This window comes from Galeopterus variegatus, unplaced genomic scaffold (genome assembly GCF_000696425.1).
Source record: "Galeopterus variegatus unplaced genomic scaffold, G_variegatus-3.0.2 Scaffold10956, whole genome shotgun sequence".
NCBI classification, from domain to species: domain Eukaryota; kingdom Metazoa; phylum Chordata; class Mammalia; order Dermoptera; family Cynocephalidae; genus Galeopterus; species Galeopterus variegatus.
This window is the reverse complement of record NW_007737067.1, coordinates 1-6,411: the sequence shown is the minus strand read 5'-3', so window position 1 is coordinate 6,411 and position 6,411 is coordinate 1. Positions and strand designations below refer to the sequence as shown.

At 51.9% G+C, this 6,411-nt stretch overlaps 1 long non-coding RNA gene across 1 annotated transcript; it reads right to left on the bottom strand.

The window, feature by feature from the left end:
* Window positions 1–860: 860 nt before the first annotated feature.
* LOC103610334 lies at window positions 861–3,084 on the bottom strand. Its single transcript, XR_552204.1, has 2 exons — window positions 2,941–3,084; window positions 861–1,742 (listed from the first exon to the last, which is right to left on the bottom strand). It is a non-coding gene; the product is annotated as an uncharacterized LOC103610334 (long non-coding RNA).
* Window positions 3,085–6,411: the final 3,327 nt, after the last annotated feature.

Here is a 6,411-nt window from a genome sequence, read left to right as displayed (position 1 = left end):
TCGCCAAGGCTCCATCTGGTTTCTACTGCTATCTCAGGGTCCTGCTGGAGGGCTGGAATCAGCACAGCTTTACTGATGTCTTTCATGGTTTCTCAGGGTCTGCATAGTATGTGACTCGTGGCAAGTTTTCAGCTCCAGGCTGACTGGAAAACAGCTTTACCTTTATGTAAATAATGTCATCTTGCCCTCTGACCAAGGTTCAAAATATCAAATAACCATGGGAAAAGAGGGAACTCAGAAAAATGCATACTAAGGAAAAAACTGTCTTTTAAATTTCCCTACCACCCATGCAGTTTGAGGTCCCAATGGCGTCAGTCCTGCTCACTCCAGTAGTTCCTTCTGGAGGCTCCATCCCATCTATTTCTCCAACTTCAGGTCGTTGCCCCAAATTTTTGTCGTTTCTTGGCTTGTAGGTGCTTCATTTCAGGCTCTGCCTCTGTCTTCACATGGCCTTCTCGTGTCTCCAGTTTTCAAATATTTCTGTGCTTTTCTCTTATAAGGACACTTACTGAACTTACACCCTTAATCCAGGATGATCTCTTTTTGCAATCCTTAACTTAATCCCATCTGCAGAGACCCTGTTTCCAAATAAGGTCACATTCATGGGTTCTAGGGATTAGGACATGGACATATCTTTTGGGGGCCACAGTTCCACCCACTACATCCCCCATCCAGACCCCGAGCCAAGGAGTTAGTGAAAACTTAGGTCGGTCTCCATGTAGGGATCCACAGTGCAAAAAAGTCTCCTCGTCAGAATGATCTGATAGTCGCAAAACCTCCTTCTTTACGCAGGTGGGAGAGTTCCTCCTGCACCTCTATTTCAACCCCAGGCTCAAATTAAATTGTTAATCAGACTTTTATTCACTTAGGATATCTTTATTTTTTTGAACAGTCCCAACTGAAAACCCTACATCAGATAAGGTGAATCAAGTGAAGATGCTCAGCCACTCTCAATGGCTGTGTCTTATTACATGGACCCAGAGTCAATATGCACCCTCAGCTCTGGAGGCATTGAGCTTGTATTTTAATTATCTCGAAGCAAAGGCTCCGGAACTATGAGGGAAGACCCCCTGGTCAGCACAGGGGTGAATTAAAACCACTGCATGTGATAGCTCTTCTTCCACATCATCATATTTAACATGATTTAATATGGTGCTTGGCACAGAATGGGGGCTTGGTGAGGGGCGAGTTTATCCCACCCAGGCATAAGACTCAAGGCTCAGGCAGCTGGGATTCATTGTCCAGGCCCCATGGCTCATTGGTGCAGACTCAGGGGCAGCTGGCTGAAGAGCTTGTGGCTGCAGGCAACAGGAACTGAAGGGAAGGGGGTTAGGAAAGGACAGTAGTGGGCCACATGCAGGAGCTGCTCCAGGAGCCCATTCAGGAGCCCGCAGGAGTGTGCGCCCCACTGATCCCCTCCGCCCAGGTCCTGGAGAGCAGGGGCAAGCTCTGGTTAGGAGGGACATTTTCACCTGGACAGCACACAATGTCTAAGAGGTCACTCCCAACAGGAAGTCAGGATGTCGCCGAAGAAGTGAAAGGTGCATGAGCCACCAATCAGCAAGGAGTATCCACTCGCTGATGATCAGACCAACAGATCTGTGCACAATTCATGAAAATGAGAGATGGTAGGAACTTGCTGGGGATCGGGGACACAGCTTGACCACAGATGATGCCATTGCGCCCCTGGGGCCTACAGGACATTTCCTCCAGAGCATGGTGACCAGGCACCTGAGCAGCAGCTGCCAAGCAAGAGAGGTTGCATCCCACTGTGTCCACATGAAGAAGCCCGCCCCACCCTCCACAGTGGGCTGGAATAACCCTTCCTGGCTTCTTTCTCTCTGCTTAAGTTAATTACCCTCCTCAGGTCAGTGAATCTAAGTCTCTTAGCGGCCGGAAGCAGTTGCTGAGGAGGATTTACTGAAGGGCAGGCTGTTCCCTTCTCTCTGTGTTCGCCCCAGCCTTGACAGTGGGCACCATGTTCAGAAAGCCAAGCAAGGGAGCTGTCGTCCAAGGGAGCCAGGGTTCTGGGCAAGGTGCATTCTCTCACCGTGGCTGACACAGGATAAAAACTACATTGAGCATGAAGTTCAGTCTGCAACCTCAGATGTGCAAAAGAATAACTTTAAAATAGTTTTTCTACAACTGAACTGTTTCTCTCTTCCTCCCAGCCCCGTCTTTGGTGAAGATATCTGCTCTGCCCATTCAGGGTCTCCACTCACTCTCCTCCCTGATGTTCTAGGTTCCACAAGGGAAAAGTGGACATTTGTTTAACAGTGTTGATTTGTTTGGTGAATTTCCAGACAGGCAAACCTGAGCTGACGCAGAAGCCCCACCCACTGCCCACGCATCCAGGGTGTGTGCAGTGCTGGGCAGCAGGAGGAATGGGGGTCATGTCCCTCTGGCCAGGCCTGGGCATTGTCCCAACCCTAACCTCCAGCCCTCCTAATGACTTCATGCAGTCCCCGACATCTTCACGTGAACGCGCATTCCACCTAGTCAGCCAAGCCATCATTTGTTGTTCAGCTGAGAGTTCTCACTGGCGTGGGGGCCTCATGTGCTATGACATTATTGGGGAGGGGCACCTGGCCTGGGCATGTCTGTCCCTGTGTTCCAGCCTCACAGGGACATCCTCACTCCTGTGAGTCCCTCCGAGGAATTTGGTCCCTGCAGGTCTCTGCAGCTTCCCACTATCCCCTCCTCCTCTTTCTCCTCCTCCTCCTCTTCATTCCTGGGCTTCTCCAGGATCCTTGTCTCTCTCCATGCCTCCCACACCCTCTTGGGAGCCTGGGGGCCTGCAGTGCTCTGTCCCCCTCTGAGGAGGTTTGGGGACCCTCTGACCCAGCTCTCAGCCCTGCCTGCACAGACCCCACAGCAGCTTCTCTGCTCCACATTAGGCATGAGGGGTTTCCAGGGTCTTGCCCCCTTCCTAGACCATACCTGGGAAAGGGGAGTGTTTCCCCTGTGCTCACAGACTCTGCCCTCTCTCTGAGGCAGGGGCATGGCACACAGAAGGCTCCAGAAGAGCAGGTGTCCACAGCAGTGATGGGTGTAGGGCTGCTTCTTGCCTTGCTCCCTGGAAGTCGACCCTGGATAGATAAGAAAGCCCATGTCCTTCTCTCAAGTCCCTCAGGACTGGCTGCAGCTGGCATTCACAGGGCACCCACAGGGCACCACTGGTGGACTAAGCCACACATCCCCGTTTCCCCCAACAAGCAGCTGAATCATTTGCACATTTAAAGTCTGGCATGGAAAGAACCATCACAATCCCACTGTTGATTAAGGCCCTGGGAGATGATCTCACAGTGAAGATTGTTTGGGGGTGAAAGACAGACTTTCCTCCAGAGAAACAAAGGTACAGAGGCTGGAATTGTGCAGATGAGAGGGAGCGTCTATTCTGCACCATCTTCCCAGGGAGCCAGGGAAGGTGCGACTGACTCTCAGACACCTACAGCTCTGAGTCGCCTGCGGGGTGGGCTGTGGCACAGCCCACCTGGACCCTGGTGTGTTCTGTGCGTGGCGCCTTTGTATGAGTCTTCAGTGGGGAGAGGACCAGGGGCAGAGGCGTTTGCTGGCAGTGGGCAGTGTAGGAGCTGCTGGGCTGCTACCAAGCCTCCTGGGACCTCCCTACCCCCACCCATTCCCCCACCTCCCCCCAGCAAGTCTGGTGTGGGACAGTGAACTCAGGGACACTCTGAGCAAGACATGGGGACACCTGGGGCTCTCATGAGAGGCTACTCAGCCCCATGTCAGGTGCTAGGTCATCCCAGAGCAGAGTCTCCAGGGGTGGTGATACCCTACAGGAAAGGTCAGTGATATCCATGCAGCAGGATGATATTGTGAAGAAGTGACAGATATGTTTTTGCCTCGGGGTCTCCCTTTTATTCCTGGACCCTCCCCCACTCCTCCTCCTCCTTACCCGCGAGGCTTCAGCTCCCTGGAGAAGCCATCCAGCCAAAACAGAGAACAGAGGGAGAGTGTGACTGTTTTCTAAGCGTGTGTGTGCGCGCGCGCGTGTGTGTGCGTGCGTGCGTGTGTGCGCGTGTGTGTGTGCGTGTGTGTGTGCATGTGTGTGTGTGTGTGCACGCGCGTGTGTGTGCGCGTGTGTGTGTGCGTGTGTGTGTGTGAGTGTGACCGTGTGTGTGTGTGTGTGCGTGTGTGTGTGTGAGTGTGACCGTGTGTGTGTGTGTGTGTGCGCGTGCGCGTGTGTTTCAAGCATATCGCTCTACTGCAATGTAGAGAGGCTTGGGAGAATGTTTTCTGAGTCCTTTTTTTTCCCCAGTCCTAAAATAGGCAAAAACTATCTCTGGGCTGGGAAAGAGAAAATAATTCAAGAAGAAATGTACACTGAGGAGGGTCTGTGAGAAGAGGGCCTGCACCCAACACCCTCTTCCAAATTTAATCCTAAAATGGGCATTTTAACATCTTTAGTTCATTGTTGTACACACAAAATTGTGAAAAGTAACTCACCTTGACTTTTTAATCTAAGAAATATATAGAACTTATTCCATATGAACTAAATACAGAACTCCAAAATGTGTAAAAAAGAAAGAAAGAAAGTGGGGGGGGGGGAGAGAGAAAGAAAAGAAAGAAAGAAAATGATACACGACCCAGATAAATGTGGGGTCTGAAAGCAGGGAGTACTTGGGTTTGCTTCCTACCTGGGCATCTGGAAGCTGGTACTGCACATGGGACCCACGTTGCCAGGGTAAGGACAGATGGACAGGAGATGTGAGGAGGCTTCAGAGCAGAGAGACCCAGGAGAGACTGTTTGGGTTCTCACTCCCCCCTATGCAGGGAGGTTGTGCACCCGGGGTCCCACAGAGGACCAAGTCATGCGGGGGGGCATGATAACAGGGAGCCGACAGCCAAGGACTGCATCCGACCCCATGTGAACCCACAACACACAGCCAACCTAAGGGGAGGAAGAAAATCCTTAATGGTCTAGAAGAAAATCTACCATCCTGAATTGAAGCCACTCACCTGGAACTGAGTCTGTTGTTTTCTGCCATTAGGCAGAATGAGGGCTCTGGAGAGACGCTATCTTTAGTTACAAAAGAATCAAGTTATTTTACACACCTGAGTTGCTGGCTTGGGAATCGATGCCCACGACGCTTATGAGAGTGCTTGAGGGAGATGGGCAACCTCAGTGAAACAAACAACACATTTGTTTTAGGGCCAAGGAAGAACAAAAAAATTTTTTTCTCCTTAACTAGGAAGTAAGATTTCCCCAAGGCTGAGGCAGCTGATCTGAGTCTGAGGCCATTACGAGTTTGGAGTGATGGGGCTCAGGGTGGGCCAAGTTCCAGGTGTAGATGAGCTGGGGGAGGCTTCAGACAGGAGGAGGAAAAGTCAGCAGTGTCTTCATCAAACTGATCAAAAGGTGTTTAGTTTATTCATTTGTTCATTTGTTCATTCACTCTGGAGAGTTTTATTGGTCACCTACTATGTTGCCAACGCTGTCCAGGCACTGTTGGTAAGTGGAGATCAAGGCAGATGAGGTCCCTGACCTCTCCGAAAACAGACAATTAACAGAATAAGTAACAAGCCAAGATAATTTGGGGTAATGATAACTGCTACAACAGAAATCAAAAAATTTGTGAGATAGAGAATAAGTTGGGGATTCTCAAGATGGTGACGGGTCTGGAGCGGCCGCGCCAGGAGACAGCGCGATCCTGAGAGCTGTGCGCTGTGATACCAGAGTATTAATTGCATTTCCAAGAGCAACAAAAGGCGAATAATTCTTTCAACAACGATCCTGCATTGACAAACAAGCGGGAGCAGGTTCGAGGTTTTGGGGCCGACACAGAGGAGGACTCCTGAGAGCACCCAAGCCCTGCTGTGGGAACGGATGAGCGGCCCAGTCAACAAAGGCCAGGAAAGCCAGCGGAACTGGCGCAGAAATGGAGTGAGGCGTGCCGGACCGGCCCAACGCTGCGAGCTCTGTGAGTCACCCCCAGCCCAGCCCCACTTGCGGGACGAAGCCCGACTGCTCCCCGCCCACCTAGCTCCCACCTACCACACCAGGCTAGGCACCCACAGCAGAGCTGCCTCCATTTTCTCAGGTGGGGGTGGAGATAGACAGCTTAGTGAAGCCAGGCCAGCCATTGCGGTTGGCTCGGCTCCACACTGAGATGTGCCATTTGCTTACCTCGACTCAGGGCACCCCGGGGCCTGTGGACCGGCCTACAATCCCACTCCCCCCANAGCCATCCAGCCAAAACAGAGAACAGAGGGAGAGTGTGACTGTTTTCTAAGCGTGTGTGTGTGCGCGCGCGTGTGTGTGTGCGTGCGTGCGTGTGTGCGCGCGTGTGTGTGCGTGTGTGTGCATGTGTGTGCGTGTGTGTGCGCGCGCGTGTGTGTGCGCGTGTGTGTGTGCGTGTGTGTGTGTGAGTGTGACCGTGTGTGTGT